Source organism: Danio rerio, chromosome 13 (genome assembly GCF_049306965.1).
Source record: "Danio rerio strain Tuebingen ecotype United States chromosome 13, GRCz12tu, whole genome shotgun sequence".
Lineage (NCBI taxonomy): Eukaryota > Metazoa > Chordata > Actinopteri > Cypriniformes > Danionidae > Danio > Danio rerio.
The window spans coordinates 33760788-33779090 of NC_133188.1; the positions used below are offsets into that span (position 1 = coordinate 33760788).

The window sequence follows — 18303 nt, forward strand, 5'->3', positions numbered from 1 at the left end:
TTTTTATACAATTGACATTGCACATTAGTTGTATATTAAATAAAGGCAAGATTCATCAGCTACTTCATTCTCTGACAATTGTAAGAAAGATCCAGACTATTTAAACACATTAAATAATTGATTTGAAAAAAAGTCATTCCTGAAGGCATAAGCATGTTAAACCGATTACTTGTTCACGTAGTTGTTTTTTGCTGTATTTGTACAAATGCTGTTCATTTTCAACTTGGAAAGTGTATGAGCCTACAGGTTTTCTCAGGCGTCCCTGTTACGACTGGTGGATCATGTTGCGAGAAGCATGAAACTCTACTGTGTATTTACACAGCGCTCATATTCATGGATGTAACCACAAGAAAACAATATTAACCTTATACCAGACATGCTGTAAAAAAACTAATTCCCTGCCACCACACGTTTCTGACAGACTGGCCTATTCTGTCAAGTCATCATCTGGTAACGGTATCATTTTAAAGTATGTTGTGGAATATTTTGCAGTGGTTATCACAAGGCACTATTGTTTTCAAAATCTAGCTTTTTTATATTTAATTGAAGATCATGTTATGAATGCAATAAAACAGATGCTTGTTTGTAGTGCAAAAATACTTGTTAATCCTCCTTTATTTATTTATTTATTTATTTTTTTTACATTTGTGGCTCTCCTTGCTTGGTTTTTCAGCCTTGTTGCTGCTGCGGTTAAGCTGGTGTATTCAGGAACATTTCTCATACCCCTTCGTTTGTAGTGTGATACTGAAAATCCTTATTTGAAGGGCTCTATGGCCCTTCCCCCTACCCATTCACCTCCAAGCCAAAGAGAATTGGGACACCCCCTACCCCTTCACATGAGCTAGCAAACCAAGGGGCAGAGGCAGTGCTTAATTTGTAAATGAATAATTCCCGTAACAAAACCATGAAACTAAGTTACCAACATCCACCACACAATTTCAATTTTCCCAGAACATGACAACATTAATCAATGATTATGCAAAAAAGAGCATTACATTTTTGAGCGGTCTTTAAATATTATATAATATTATATAATATTACAAGCCAGTCATGGATAATACAAACATGTAGCTACAAACATAAATCGTATGAACAATCACTATTTAGTTCACATCACTATTATGTGCAATAGTGGAAAAAAAGTGAAAAATAATTAAATGACTCACCCCTTTTCAAGAAGAGCCCACAGTGACCTCTTCTGTCATGTTTACTGGCTGGTTTGAGATTGCTACACTTCTGTCTCCCGCTATCCTGATCTAGGGGTGCAGTTCCATCTTCTCAAGATCTCTTTTGATCAAGCTCATTATCAGATTTACTGATTAAAATATGCAGGCCTGCTTATTCGCCATTTTGAAAATATAATTATTTAGGTAGGCCACTATCTAATTATTTGTTTTCGCTGCTCACTTTAAGCGAAAAAAAAACACAAACTAATAAAAGTGATTGTGAACAAACGAAAGCTGATGTGCACTGCTACTATCGTCATGTGTGCAAAACACAAATTTCTGACATTTTCCGGAAACGAGATCTGGCAAGGTCCAGCTCAAATTAAGCACTGGGTTGGGGTAAGTGGAAGGGATAAGGGATATTACTGGGATTGTGCCTTACTTTGCCTCAACACTGCATAAAATGCAGGGTTCCACACAGTTCCTTCATGTTGTCACAACACAAATCAATTAAGTTGACTTGATACAAATTCAAGTGGATTGAACATAAAACAATAAAGTTGTTACGAATTGTGTTTTCAACTAATTTTAAATGAGTAGTTTGAACAAACAGCAAAACAGTTTTTTGAGAGAAGTAATGAATGAATCATGAATACTTTTTCCTGATGAACACTATAGAAGATATTTTACAATGTTGGAAACTTGGAATGTTGGATTTTTGAAGTCAACAGCTCCCTGTTTCCATCATTCTTCAAAATATCTTTTTTTGTGTTCAACAGAAGAAAAGCAGATTGATTTGAAGTAAGTGTAGGGTAAATAAATGATAATATTTACCTTTTAATGAACTATCCTTTTAGTAAAGCTACTTTGCCTGTGAAAGTGACTTATCTGAATGCTAGAACAATTGAAGAGTATAGCTGTTGTTTTTTTAGGGGTCACTAATGAGAATTTAGTTCATATTATTGAAATAATTTTAATCTTAAGTGTTTTAGAGAATTGTATAGAACGTTTTAATTTTCTAAGCGCTCTGTTCTTCCCCCTGTGGTGACATGCTTCCATTTAGACCCTGAAATGAATTATATTTACCGTTTGAGGGGATGTTATTGTTCATCTCAGACAAGCAGCGGTTGGGTTTGAACACACTCAGTCAGACCACTGTAATGTGTCTGACCTTTTGTTCCCATTGACGGATGAGGTATTGGCTCAGAGGAAAATGAGATATTTCCAGCGTTCCCTTTGACAGGCATACAAATGAACGAATCAAACAGCATGATTCCACTTAGACGGATCAGTATTCCGGCATACCGAGCAAGACATCATCAAGCCTCATGGAGAATATGACAAATTCCACCTTAAAGATTTCAGACTTTGCTTTTTCTCGCTTCGTGTTCCTCTTCTGTGCAGTAAGTGTAGGACGAACTATTGCTTTAGCGATTCCATATAATAGCTCAATGCGCTTTATGTCTTTAGTGTCAGTTGACGTAATAAGGGGCTGCTGCTATCATCATCAGTCACTCTGCCCTTGATAAGACCTCCGACATCCCCCTTGAGTGGTATTCAAAAAGACGCTCACGTGAATGAACAGAGCTCTTGGATACGTCTAAATTCCTCTTGTGTGTTTTAGAGTGTAATCAAAAGTAGTATTAGCATTTATGTGCGGCAGTCTTAGGGGTATCGCGTTATATGTAACGCGAGGTACGTAATAATATTACTTTTCCAAAGTAATACATAAAAAACGCATTACTTTTAAAAATAAATAATATTATTTGAGTTACTTTTTAAAAAAAATGTAATGCAAATGACTTCTTACCTTGCTTAATTAGCTTTTAAAAAAATATTGCAAAGTAAAATTACCTTAGGTTGAATCACACTCTCAATGAGAGAGCATGCTGCGAGGGAACAGACAGTTGGCTCAGACTCATCATCATCATCAGGTCTCTATTTCACAGCAGATAAGTCAGTGTACTGTTCTAGTAACTGAATAACTCAGGATATTGGTTTATTTCGAGTCAGAGGGAGTATCTGGTATGTTAGTACTTAATGAAGACATAATGAAAATAAACGATTTATTTGTGAATTGCACGCCATTACTACAGGCAGTCAGAAACAGAAACAATGGCTGACTGGAGACTTACATTTTTGCAATGGATTCTTGTTATTTTTAATTCATCGAATAAAAGAAGTGGATTGTTGTTAAGTGTAGATTGTTTAAGTAAAACTTTTGACAACTGCAAGTAACACACCATCGAAAATAAAACAAACAAAACTGGATGCAAAGCACTACACCCGCACCCTACCTCCAGCTAAACAACAAATGATTCACATCAGTTTACTTGCTCTTGGTAAAACTCGACTTAACTCAAATAAGTTTTGCTTTTATTGTTGAGAAGATGCAGCCACTGTGTACTGAAGAAGCGGCTACATTTTATAATATAAGATTTTTTTCTCTTTTGGAAAATGATTTACACATTTGTGAAGGCCATGTGAAGAAATTTATTAATTTATAAATCTCAAAGATTTATTTTGATTTAGGGATTTTTATTGTCTGTTCATTTTGTTATTAAACATTTTAAAGGTTTAACATCTGATTTAATCTAAAATCATCTAAAAAAAGTTTTCATAAAATAAAATTCTGAGCTGTTCACTGGTCAGGTGTTTGGTCATAAATTCTATATCTTCTACTACTACTACTAATAAGGATTAAAAACAGAAAATCTGAGATTGGTCAGAACTAATGTTCACAAATATTACCATTGAACTTCCATAAGTAAACAGAGAAAGAAAACTAACAGACAACTCAATGCTTATTAGTGTAGAGAGACATTATCCCTGGTCATCGTATATAATAAGGTGTGTATGCAACATTTAGATAAATATATTTTGAGAAGTGAGCGTTGATGCAGCTTGAAAATTTATGTATTTAATGCACAGCAATTGACAATAAAAAAATCACAAGTTACTTCAGTTACTTCAGAAACTCCAGTGTTTGTTTAAAAGTGTACCAAAACTCTTCAAGCAGGTCTTTGTATACTTGTTTGGTCTGTTTTTAGTGCACATTCGAGTGCGCCTGTTGAATTCACACCTGCCAAAATGAACCATGCCAAACAGGAAAATGAACTCTGGTAAGATTTATCTAAACTAAATGGGGCAGGTGTGAAAGAATCCTTAATGTTCAGTGGAATTATGAAAACAATAGCTTTTTTTTCTTCATTAATAATCAAACAAATGCTGCCTTGAAGAGCACAGGACTGTCAAAAACCACACACACACACAGACACACACAAAATAGTTACAAACAAACAAACAAACTATAAACTAATTTATTTATATTTCAGAACCTACAGTTAAAGTCAGAATTATTAAACGTTTGAATTTTTATTCTTTTTTAAATATTTCCTAAATTATGTTTAACAGAGCAAGGAAATGTTTGCAGTGCACCTGATAATATATTATCTTCTGGAGAAAGTTTTACTTGTTTTATTTTGGCTAGAATAAAAGCAGTTTTACATTTTTTTAAGACCAATTTTAATGTCAATTACTAGCCCCTTGAAGCATTTTTTTCCCCCGATTGTTTACAGAACAAACCATCGTTATACAATAACTTGCCTAATTACTCTAACCTGCCTAGTAAACCTAATTTACCTAGTTAAGCATTTTTAATGTCACTTTAAGCTCTAGAGAAGTGTCTTGAGAAATCTAGTAAAATATTGTTTACTGTCATCATGGCAAAGACAAAATAAATCAGCTATTAGAAATTAGTTATTGACACTTATGTTTAGAAACATGTTGAAAATGTTTTCTCTCCGTTAAACTGAAATTGGGGAAAAAAAGAGGATAATAATTTAGGTGGGGCTAATAATTACGATTTCAACTGTACATTTTGACAGACAGTATACTATATACTCTGAAATATAATGGCCTCTCCATTCTCAAGTCAAGGAAACGGCATGTTTGGAATGCTGGTTTCCCACTTCAGAAAATGTAGTATGTCATCCAGGTATTTTTTACCCACCATATAATCAAGACTGAGTATTTGGAGTTCATCATCAGTTCATATTCAGACTCTAGTTCTGTTTTGTCTGACCATGTTTCGGTTTTTATTTAGGCCATGTGTGTTTGACTGTTATCCCCAAAAAACAGGCTAAAGACAGTTTTGGAGGACTTGCCCAGTCACTCATTTCAATCTGCTTTAAAGAAGCTTATACAGGCTTTGCAGAATGGCTTCCCGAATGGACAGATTTGCAGGGAACTGAACAATCTTCATGCAAACGAATGCTTTCAAGAAGACCGTTCTTTCTAAGAACTAATATACGAGATGCTGCGTGTCATATCTTGATCAGGTTACTAATGCAGGAAAATGAATCGTTAATCAAGACACTGGGGAAGTGTGCTCAGCATGAAGCAAATTACCTGGATTAGCATAGCAAAACGCTGCATAATGTACCTTTACCGCTATGCGGAGTCTCAGCAAGAGAGAGATGCCTCTGTTAATTACAGTAGCGGTAAACAGAATGTGAATGTGACAGGGCTAAATGGAGCTGAGAGAATGGAGAAGCTAAAATGGAGTCCGATTTTGAAATTCCCGTCATGTTTGCTTTGAATTCGCTGCTTGAGTCTCTGACATTTGACTCGGTATGTACATGATATCTAAATGGATGAGAGACGTTGGAGTTCTGAGGTACTTTTTGACAAGTAATGGAAATGGTGTGCTTTTATGCCAAGAACACCACATTCAATCAAATCAGAACGTTGAAATACCACTTTTTTCAGATTTGAGCTAATTCAAATCACAGCCATATAAATCACAGTCAATATCCACATTTTTGATGAATATTTCTGTATTTAAAGAACCATGAAACCCTTCCTGTCTCAGCAGGGTGTTTTCTCACCTTTACTTTGAAAAACAAGTCAGGAAAGTGAGTGAGTCTAACTCTGTTTAGGTGTCACGTGGCGAAAGAGGGAATGGTTTGCATGTAAAGGGGAGTTTCATTAAGTGCACTATAGGTTATTTTCACACCAGCAACACAAACACACATGCATGGGAGATGAACAATGATTTAGAGAGCAGCATTTACAGTGGATCTGGTAGCTTTAGGGATATGAAGGATTTTCAGTCCATAATATTGTAGTGATAATACTGTAAACTTGGCAACTAAATCATTTTGACCAAGGTATGTCTTTGAAAACTAAAAGAGTACTGCTGACAATACTAACTTATTGTGCCATCTGTAATTTAATGTGTACTAATATCTGAATAAACATAGAACGTTGATCACACACTTTGTCACCCTGGAATTATAAGGTTCTATCTGCTTTCTGAATGATTTTAAGATATTAAGCTTCAAAATTTTTGTATTCCATAGCAAACAGTATGTGTGCAACACATAGCATTTGTTTTTTTTTTATAAAAAGTCATCTCATAAGGTAAATAAGTTGTCATTTATAAAGAATATATCAATAGCTCAATTTTGACAAAAATGTCAGTTGGAACCTTATAATTTTAAGGTGATGACTTACCAAATCCGTAGAGACAGGACAATCAACAAACTAGAACCTCATCTTTTTTTAAAAGGTGATGAGTGGCAAATCCAGATTTCACTGTTTCGGATGCGAAAATATCAGAATCTCAGGTAAAAAATATTTTTTTACAATCATATTGTTGACGCATGTTAGCAGACCACTGTAATCCACAAATGGAAACAAACCATTTGTTGCAGCACATTTAAAAATGCAACACTGACAACCCATGTCTATGAACAATTCATCTACTAGTTTGAATTATGTTTGGCAACACAACATAGCGTCTCTCTGAACTCTGCAACAGGTAATAAGATCCTTTGAAGCTATATCATGCTTATTAATGAAGTTGCATCTCGTTCACAATACAGCACACTGATTGGCTCGAACCAAGTCTTTCTCATGAGTTAATGAGCTGATGTGCTGAAAGATCAATAACGTCACTTTGTAGCGGCCAGTACAGACATCCAGTCTCCCTGATAGAATTTACGCAATGACCTTATCGCCGTGATGTAGCTTCAAAATGTCTTTTTATACCGGATGAATGAATGTTCTAAACAACGCAAAAACAACCTATTTTCACTTTTTTTTGTGAAATGTATATGTCCTAATAGTGGTTTTAGCAATGTGGGACATACATATGATGGTAAACATCTAAAAAAATGTGTTTTCATGACCCTTCAAAGATCAACCTAAATGACCATTTACTTAAGTCATTTAGCTTTTTTTCTGTACAAATGGTGTGTGTTTATATATATATATATATATATATATATATATATATATATATATATATATATATATATTTATTTTTATTTATTTATTTTTATTTATTTATTTTTTTGTTCTTTTAACATTTAAATATTCTACATTTGGTTGAATACCCAATATTGTCAAACTACATAAAGATGACAAAGCAATGTAAAACACAAATGCTGTCCATATGGCTGTTTTTGACTTGGTTGATTTAGCTGTTGAATACTTCTGTGGTCGCAATGAGTAAAATGCTTATTCTTAGTAAATGATGTGCATGCTGTGGTGCTTGATGTGCCACAGTTTGAGAACCGCTGATTTAAGATGCTGTTTGTAGTTTTCTCTTTATTTGATTGATGTACTATTGCGAAAGATGTTTTGGAAATTCAACCAGGCAGTGATAGTAAATTAACATTTAACTGTGTTTTTCCAGAAACTGTTTTTAGTTGACACAACGGATTGTCCTGCAAACATAGGGTTTGATGCTTATATGCATTTTTATAACCATTTACAGCAGTGACCGCAGTTTCCACTAAATTATCATGTGGTGAAACTGTGGGAACTCACTATTAGCCACCACTGTCATCCACCAAAAGAAATGTACACAAAATGACTGGACCTTTAATTTGTTGTTGTATTGTTAGCAGAAAAAGGTTATTAATTTTAGTTGTAATAAGAGTAGTTCTTAAATTGAGTTGAAAAATATTTTTCATACAGATGTGTGGATTATGTGTGAGACATTGTGCATCTCCTTTCAGAGCGATGGTCTGTTCACAATGATGACAGATGTAGGTCACTTACATGAACATGACCAAAACAAAAAGACCTGGTAGATGAACTTGACAGACACACAGACAGACATTTGAAGTATTATTTTCTGTTTTAGAATTAACCTAATATATTCTGAATATTTTCAATATAAGCCCATCTGATTTTTAAAAAGACTTGCAAAACATTGCAGTAGCGTCTTAAGCTAAATAGAAATGTTCTTTCTGTTAAATTCTTGTCTTTGAAGGGTTCCTATGAGAGCCACATTGAATCTGGAATGGCCTTTTTCTGAGTGGCATGAACATCTGGCCTATGCAGTAAATGCGTTTCTGCACAGTTATGCTTTTAATGCAAACAGCACTTTTTTTATTCAGGCTCCGGTCTTTTGCACCGATATTTGAGCCAAAGAGGATTTTAGAGGAGGAGAGCTGTTGTCTGCATTATTAAAGGCTAAGCAGTTTATATTTGCCTCACTGAACAAATAATGACTGTTTTCAAATATGTTTTCTTGACACTCTGTCGCTCTTTAATTGGTTGATGAACGTTTGGACATAGGTTGATGGACATGGGTGTCTTTGTTGTCATATTAAGCTAGGAAAACTGTTTGGCACCAAAACTTTTAGAATGGCCATAGTATCCATTCTGACCATTTATATAAGACTGTAAGTATTTATTTTTTTGTCCTGTCATATTTACATTCAAAGCTTCTATTGAGATTTCAGAATTAAACTTTGAATGTCTATTGTCATATTTTATCGAGTCATTATCTGAAAAATAGTTTTCTCTAATGTACAATAGTGTGAGCTATTAGTAAAGCAATAGTGTGAAAGACATTTATGAACTTAAGTTACATTTTTGCTACCTAAATTTGTGTTTTTGAGGGCAGAAAGTTATTAGATGAGAGGCATGCATATTCAAAGGCACTTGAAAAAGCATTCAGTGCTAAAATGTATGTGGTAAATTTGACCGTTATGACAATTCAAGGTAGAAAAACCTAGAACTCTTTTGTGTGTTGTCTTTTCAATAAGATGACAATTTTTAAATGAAATCTACACACATTAGTAGGGGTGTCACATCGAAATCGATCGAAATTTATGCTCAATTTCGATTATCGAATCAAAAAATAGTATCGTCGATGCTGCCACGCCCCCATTTCACGTCAGCTTGGCTTGCCAAGCGTGAAAAAAACAGGCTTGTTGAAGTGCTTGTTAAACTGCAGAAGCAGGAGACCCGTCGACAGAGCTTAAACCCTGTCCTCTTTCAATGAAGTCGCCGGTGTGTAAGCATTTTGGATTTCCAGTGAGTTATGTTGACAACGTTTGTGTTGCAGACAAAAAAAAAACACAGTTTTGCAAGCTCTGCTGTGTACGTATTACGTTCGGTTCGTCCGATAGACAACACCGGCATCACAATCCTCCGCCCGCCCCCGTTGCAAATCCGCTCGCGAAAAGTACACACTCAGGCCCTGTTTACACTGTCTTTGTTTTTAAATGCCATTTTAGAACGACAACGATTTGACATCCACAGTGGCGAGTAGCATTTCTGAGCAGCCCTCCTTCCTGTCTACCTCTGAAAATGCACATCACGTGACCACACAGACACAGACGCACACAGCCATGCGCTCGAGACAGCAGGTCCAGGCAGTCAGAAGACTGCTTCAATCTTTCACTCACTTGTATTTAGTCATTTTAGCGAACACCTCAGATACTGTTGGCTGGGTCCTGTTGGTTGTGCCTCTTTTTTACCGACGCCATTATAACGACACAGATCACTGCCTATTCACGAGTCCCGCAGAAAAAGTCATTGACAGGTGGTAATTATGTGTGTAACTTACCTTTATTCATTTACTGTATGATTTGTTTATCGGTAAAACAAAGACCATGCAGGTCAGGTAGTTTAAACGGTAGGCTACAAATAATTAATTGATCATTAATTAATTAATTATTCATAATCGAAAATCGAATCGTGCCTTCAGAATCGAAAATGTAATCTAATCTAGAATTTGGAGGATCGTGACACCCTTACACATTAGTTAAAGTCAGGTTTTAGTTATATGCATTTTATTTTAATAAAGTTATTGACTAATAACTTTAAAATGACTGGCTCAGTTCTAGTATTAAATAAATGACATTCTTCAGCTTTTAGTTAAATGACACATTTTTGCTAAACCTCTGAGGTGGAAATTCTTTGACATCTGTCTAGCATTTTAAATGGATCTCTGAAAAAAAAACCTATCATGTTTTAATCAGATCATCCCTGATGATCTGGCCCATTCTACTACAGCACTAAATGTCTTTAAAGTGTGTGCTGCAGAGTGCCCACGCAACAGGACTCATTTCGCTCTTAAATGCAACATTTGCTTTCTGCTATATCCCTAGGACGTTTTAGAAATGTCCAATTGGAGGGAAGAGTGGCCAAATTGTTTCAATTGTTGACATTTTACTCTGGAGCTCAAGTTGATGATATCACTGATTTGGGAGCGAGGTGGAATGCTTGACCTGTTTGTTTTTGGGTGGGGGATAGTATTTCTCAGCTAATTTCCCTCTGATAAGTATCTGACAACACATAGTGTGGTACATTATCTACGACTGAGGAAAATGGTTTCTTCAAAGTGTGAATTGATTTTACTGGATGCCTGTGTGATGCGGCACTTCAAAATGCTTACTTTTTTTTTTTTTTTTTGAATAAACCCATTTTTTGCCATCTCTATTTGTATGTAAATGATCAATTATTGCTTTTGGCAGGGTTCTGCCACCCGACTCATGTCTGTAATGAGGAAACTGTACTATTTCACCTTAACAAATGATGTTTACACTCCTACCCCCACTTCCATTCGCAATTATCAACTGTTTGCACTGCTGGCTACATTGATTTTTTTTTTCTTTTTTTCTTCTGCATGTCTTGACTCAACACTTAGTAGTCAGTTTAAATTGAATTGTGGGTTTGTTATGTTAAAATTACAATATTTTATTTTTTTTCCAAAATGAATCTTAAATTTTAGGACTATTACATGCATACAGGAGTGGGTCGTCTGCTGCGGTGTTTAGAGGTTGGAGGGGGGTCACATTTTAAAGGCAAATAAATGAGATTGAGAAGGTGTTTGAAAGTTGTACTTTTAGCATGGATGTTCATGTAAAGTCAAGGGAACCACATCTGATTTAAAAAGGTCATAGTAATCATTTCAATATTATATATTATATGTCAATATATAAACACTCTTAATTTTAGCATTATGTAAATTAGGAAAGCACACATTTTTTAATTTTACACAAGTGTAGTATTATTGCTAAGAGCTGTTAGATGTAACCACTATTATCATTGTCATACTTATTATTATTATTATTATCATCATTATTGTTGTTGTTATTACATTTAATGAAATCCAAATATTGTACATTCACTGAAAAAAATTATGTCTGCAAAATTGTTGCAAATAAATTGTTGAGTTCAAACAAACAAATTAAATTGAGTAATGTTCAACTTAATTAGTTTGTTTAAATTCATCCCAAATAAATAGTTTACAACCACTTAACTTAAAAAGAGTAACTCCAAGAAAGCATCTTTAAAAATTTTTTCCACTGTTGTTGTATATTTATTATATATTAGTTTAGCAATGTCTAAATAACATAACTGTCCAGGACTGATAACACAGGCGTTTAAGCAGTTAAAAAGCACTTGTACAATGTTTGTAAATGAAAAATGACTCCAATTTGAACACTTTATAAAGAGTGATCACAAAGCATCAACACTTTTTTTTTTTTTTTTTTAAAGCACATGCAGATGCTCTGTATCAGCAAAAGCTCTGATGCTTCAGATAATCCATCTCAGTTTTAAACACATTTCTTTTTTTGAGTTTTTTAAGTTTTTTTTTTTTTCCTCGAAACTCACCCAGAAACAGTTGATACTCAATATCGGTTTGATTTGCCTTAGCTCCGTTTTCTCTTCCTAGATCTGCATGTGAAAGTTGATTGCAGATATGCACCAAATTTTCCACTACATTTATTTTCTCATGAATGTTTGCATATTTCAGTGATTGCCTTCTAGTGGATTCAAATATGCAGAAATGGCAATCTTCCTCTCCTGGAATGAAGCATGTACTCATTTCACAGCCTCTAATTGCGTTTCCGTAAAACGGTCAATTGTTCCACTTGCACAAAGACTAAAGTAGATGCTAAAGTAGAATCCTCGCTCTGATCATTCGTATTGATGTTAGTTCACTCACACCCACAAAAAAAGGATTTCTTGAATCTGTTGAAGTTACTTTCGGAATTTGATTACCTCCTTAAGTTGTGACTTTTGTCAGAGCATTGTATGGTTAACTATGTTGCTTTTTAATTGCTATTGTTGTGTTTCTACAGTGTCTGGTTAGCATTTTAGTACTTAAAATAACATATTGTAGTATTTTTTTAAATGGATATTTAGTTAAATGTCTGTGATTAACACAGAGATATCTTCACATTTTGTTCTAGAACATAAAGTACATGAGTAATATCCTTCATGATTCATATTTATTTTTATATGCATGGAAAAGCTTGTTGCTTAATATGCCTTAATAAGGCTACAGAGGTTGTCAAGGACAATAAATGCTATAACACTAAAGAGTTGTGTGACAAAAAAAAACGTTTTTTGAATTATTATGGAATTTCTTTTAAATAATGACTGCAAAAGTTGCCAGAAGTCATGGTAACCAAAGTGTTGTTTGCTTAACATGTTGTTGGTCACTTTATTTCTGTGATTAATCTAATACAAAAACCCTCTTGGGTTTTTGAAGAGGGAACCAAGGTTATACTAACATCCAGAATGACCTACAAACAAAACTCATTAATATAATGATTTTCATTTTCCACCTGTTAACATGGATTTTCTGTTATCCATTCAGAAGTGGTCAGCCATACCTTTTCTTAACCAGCACTCAAATGCATCTTTTACATTCAATTATTCAACCAAGCATCTACTGCATATTACTTTTTAGGCTCTGTACCCTCCATACCTTCAGGAATACTTTCAAAACGCAAATTGTTTCATTGAGAATGGCATTTTAAATCTATGCACTTGGCCTGAAGAGCAGCAACTTCCCTCTTTAAGCCTGATTTATACTTCTGCGTCAAACACCGGCGTATGCTACGGCGCTGACGCATAGCCCTTCGCCGTGGCCATCGCCGTCACTGACGTGCACCCCTCAAAAAATGTAACTACACGTCGCAACGACGCGTAGCATAAGCTCTGTGATTGGTCGGCTTGGTAGCGCTGACGAGTCTGGGCAGGACCGAGAGGCGCGCGAATGGCGCGACGCCGCGCGAGCGATTGTTTACAAGTGTGGAGTCCCGTGAAGGAGCTCCGGATGGAAAGTTTTGTTTTGTGTTTACCTCATAGTTAAAGTTGTTGCACGTCCGCCGGTTCCTGCCTCAAAATGAGCGAGTTTGAGCCACTTGTACACCCCGGAAGTGTTCAGGAAATGCAAAAAAGTAGCGAAGAAACTTGACACAGAGGAACATTTACACCTCACTGCCAACTAGCGTTTCGGAAGTGTTAATGCAGACCGGCAGAGACAGCGCGCAGAAGTATAAATGCACAGCCACGCGCGTTGCCTGCGCCGTGGGTTACGCCGGTCACCTGACGCAGAAGTATAAATCAGGCTTTAGGGTGGTCTCATTCGGTGCCTGTAGACTAGTCGTCCTCTCGGATGTTGCATTTCCAGACTAGTTAGTCTATCCTCGTATGATTTCATATCTGAAGTTACCGCCGTTAGTGAGTTGTGCACCCGCAGGGATGATAATTATTTTCGGAACTCAGCTGTGTGCGTGTCAAACTTTTGGTGAGTTATGTTTTCCAAAGACATGATCGCTGCCATTATTGTAGCCCCCTTAATCATATTTGTTTTGTCTTTGGCCATCTTTGTGGACCTAATAGAGCTCGCCAAATTAGTCTTTTTCTGATGCATGACTTTCGACATCAAGGTGCAAGGTTCAGAAATAGTCCACAGAACAATTCAACAGCTGCAACAATAAAGCAGTAGTGTAACTATGTATTTAGTAAATTTAAGAATTAGTTTGCAGAGCTCCTGACTTTGTGACATCACATGGCGGATCCTAAATCTGAAGTCTCCATTTACTGTTTATTACAACAGCAGTTCAATCAAATACATTTTCAACTACCTCTGGAAGTGGAAAGGCTCAACACTTTTCAAACTTGCTTATACCTGTATTTATTGTCCTTAACCTAACCTCTTCTTCAGTGTCTGACAAGTCCAAATGATGTGCCTTATGATGGTGATGTGAATTCCATTTGGGAATCCAAATGAGGTCCATAAAACTGCTTGGAAACAGTTGCTTGAAGAATTTAGAAGCTTGGCTCTTCTCCATACGTCTTACTTTTGCAATTTGACCAGCACAACGGAGACTCAGTGTTCCTGTGTTTGGGGCAGCGCTGCACATCGCCATCCGCCGATCCTGATTTCAGCAGCTTAGAACATATGTGTATCATGCTCATCGAGATGTGGTGATCGGCCATCCAATCCAGTTAGCAGATATCTGAGCTGGGTACGATGAGAGGGCCCTGTCATTATCACTTGCACATTCATGCCGCACATTACCGTCTGACCTTCCCGTCGCTGTCACTCAAAATCCGGCACCGGTTCCCTGTCACAGAGTGGACGTCCATGCCAAGAAACCAAAGATTCTCCACCCCTATCACTTATACAGGGTTAATCGCTGCTTAATTGGCTTACCTGGCAACGTGCGATCACTTGTGAGGTCGGTAAATTAGATTTGGTGTTGACAGATAACGCTCTACATGTTTATGGTGCTTTCGCAAGAACACAAAGCATCGCTGTGCCTTTTTTACCCTCCGTTTCACTCTGTCCTTACCTCTAAACAAACTGTGAAGGAGCTCGCCCATCCGTTCAGGAAACGTATCGTATTAAAGCATGGTAACTGTTATATGTAATGAATTTTGGATTAGGAGCGACAAAGCGTCTCTGTGGTAACCTTTCAGAAGGACGCAGTTTATAGCAGGACTCTACTCCCAGACACCCCAGGGTGGCTGCGTTTAGATGTCACTCTTGCTGAAAACTCCCCTGCGCAACACAAACAAAACATGCCTTACCAGACCTGTGTGGGACACATCAGTAGAGCGGGAAATGTCAGATCGTCAGGGGTGTGCGTGTGAAGTGAATTACTCTGTTTGGAGAACGGCCCTGGGAGGATACTCTAATTTCAAGCTGAAGGTGTAACGTGTCTTTTTCTTTGTTCGCAGGTGCGGTGGACCCTAGTGTAGACTGGAGCTCGCGGAGGGACCTTCCCCACGGACTATATGCAGGGAGGGGAGGGGGAGGGGGGGCTGCTGACGTTTCACCCCACCTCCAGAACACACAGGTCGGCATGCTTTAAAATCTGATATGTTGCTTTTTAAAAAAACGTCAGTCATGTGCCTTTTAATGTTCTATATCATACTAACAAACTCTTCAGTAAGGCCCAAACATAGCCTTTTATTATATGTGTAATTAATAAATGTGCTTTATTTATTTATTATATTTTTTCTGCTTTGACAGTTCATCACATTTTAAAAGCTGATATGCCTGTTTGAATAATATAAAAGAAAAGAAAAATATAATTATTTAGTTATAAGTGATATACACTACCTGACAAAAGTCTTGTCGCCAATCCTAGTTTTAAAAGCAACAAATATCATTTGGAAATGTGGCAGAAGGTAGATTTTACCTATGAATCATCTGTTGAACTGCATCCCAATCATTACAAATACTGCAGTAGACCTATTGGAACCCGCATGGACCCAAGATTCTCATAGAAATCAGTCAAGTTTGGTGAAGGAAAAATCATGGTTTGGGTTACATTCGGTATGTGGACGTGCGAGAGATCTGCAGAGTGGATGACAACATCAACATCTTGAGGTATTAAGACATTTGTGCTGCCCATTAAAAAACACAGGAAAGGGCAAATGAACATTATTGAGCATGTCTGGGTTAAGTTGGAGGATGCATTGTAGATGAATACTGAGTGTCTTGGTGAACTCTGGGAGTCCCGCAAAAAAGGTTTCTGTGCCCTTCCAGATGACTTTATTAATAAGTTATTTGAGTCACTGCAGAGATGTATGGATGCAGTCGTTCAAGCTCATGGGAGTAATACTCGATATTAATTGTTTTCCACTGCACCACTTCTGATACTAAATGACCAATTAGAAGTCAAGTTATTAGTTGTTGTCTCTTAAACTTGGATAGGTGACAAGACTTTTGTTAGGTACTGTATATTATATAAAATGTTTTTGTTTATTTTAGAGCCTTTAATTTTAAAAACAACTATGAATATGAAATGAGGTTAGTACTTTTGTAATACGTGTTATATTTTTGTAACTCGCCCTTAAGTATATTTATTTGTTTATATAATTTTTATAATGTTTATTTACTGCATCATCGTTTTATTTTGCATTTGTTTGCTTGTGAATTGGGGCACTGTTATCCTAACAAATACATAGAAAAATTAGATGAAATAGTGATGTAATGGTTCAAGTTCATGCACAGTATCTATTTATTTGTCATTTGTGATGCACTATGTGATGATTTGAGCAATCTTTGTACGTCATTCTTGATATTAGCTTTGAGCATTAAAACTAAATCTCGTTTGACCCCTAGTATACCCCCTCGTATTGACGCAAAAATGTTGATAAGGAGATTTCATATGGTGTCCATGAGCGTATGTAAATAACCCCCTTTGTCTCAAAACGCATGTCAAATCAGCAAACGGTAACAACATTTCAAGCAGCTTAGAACAAAGTGCGTAACATCTGGATAATATTTGACCTTTGCACATCGTCCTCTGTATTGGCAGTGGGTCATTCTCATTCTCTGCCATAAGCTGTGAGATGTTTACATATCCTGTGTGATTATGCCTTTTCATGAGAGCATGAGGGAAACATGCTGGCTTGATTTGGCCAAATTGGAAGCCTGTGTGTAATATAGTCAGTGCAGAGCTAGGCTGGATGGACGTCTGGTAGTGTTTATGCGCAGGGTAGCTGCATCTGCACACGGCCCCGTCCTGCGGATGCCTCGTACCCTCAGGCCTCCAGCACCTGCATAATGGAACAACAGAGAAGAAAGAGAGGGGAAATGGATCAAATGACAAGGGCTTGGGTTTCTCACTTCAAATGTTTCTTGTTTTTTTGGCTCACACCAGGAAAATATTTCAACGACCTCAGAGAGTTATGCATCGATATGATGGAGCGGCCTTGTCGCAGTTTCGTAAACATTTGTCTTCTTGCGTGTTTGGCTCTTCTTCTCAATGTCGCTCTCAGAAATTCATGGAGGGAAACAGATTTCTCTGAAAGTTTCACTGTCTTGCCTTGCACAATTATTTAAAGAGGGTATCAGGAAACTCAGATTTCTGACATGTTTAAGTGCTATAATTGTGTCCCTGGTGCATCTGCCAACCCAGAAAATGTAAAAAAGGAGAACTCAGTAACTTTGTTTTAATAAGCCTTTTTCTGCAAACGTGAAAACAATGCTTTCAGATTTCTCTCCCCTAGTGACCAAAGCTTTCTCAGAATAATCCCAAAAACACTCAACGTCTGTGAACTGTATAAACACATTTATTGTCAGACATTTTATGTTTTCTGTAAAGATAATTATATTCTTTTTTTTTTAATATTAAAATATTTTTTTGTAAAGACCACATACTGGAGAAGTGCAGCAACATGCTAGTCCAATAGTTTAATCAGTGGATCTCCAACTGCATAAATGTAGTTACTAACCATTCAGAAACATACTGGTTCAATCTGAAAGTTGTAACCTCTCACTGTCCATCATTGCCTTTGGTTGAACATATAAGGGCCGGGACACACCAAGCCAATGGTTGGCCATTGGATAGTTGGTTTGGTATGTCCCACACGTTGCATCTCGTTGGGTTAACATCGGATCACATTGGCCTGATTCAGCATGTAGAATTGGCATCAGTCTGTCACATGAAGAGAGTGCTCTGGTTTTTCAGAAATTAACCAGAGCACGAGTATGACATAGTGAAGTGATGTAGAAAGTGAACGATTCAAATCAAGAAGGATCACAATAGCTACATGTGCTACATTTTTCACA

The 18303-nt window shown here is 36.6% G+C and overlaps 1 protein-coding gene across 4 annotated transcripts in view; it reads left to right on the top strand.

Moving 5' to 3' along the window:
- Positions 1-18303, top strand: part of zmiz1a (zinc finger, MIZ-type containing 1a) — a 249761-nt gene that overhangs the window by 45514 nt on the left and 185944 nt on the right. For all 4 annotated transcript variants that reach the window (XM_005156853.6, XM_009307322.5, XM_005156854.6 and 1 more), the window contains exon 2: positions 15459-15577. The gene's annotated coding sequence lies outside the window, so the exon portion shown is untranslated. The remainder of the gene's footprint in view (positions 1-15458; positions 15578-18303) is intronic.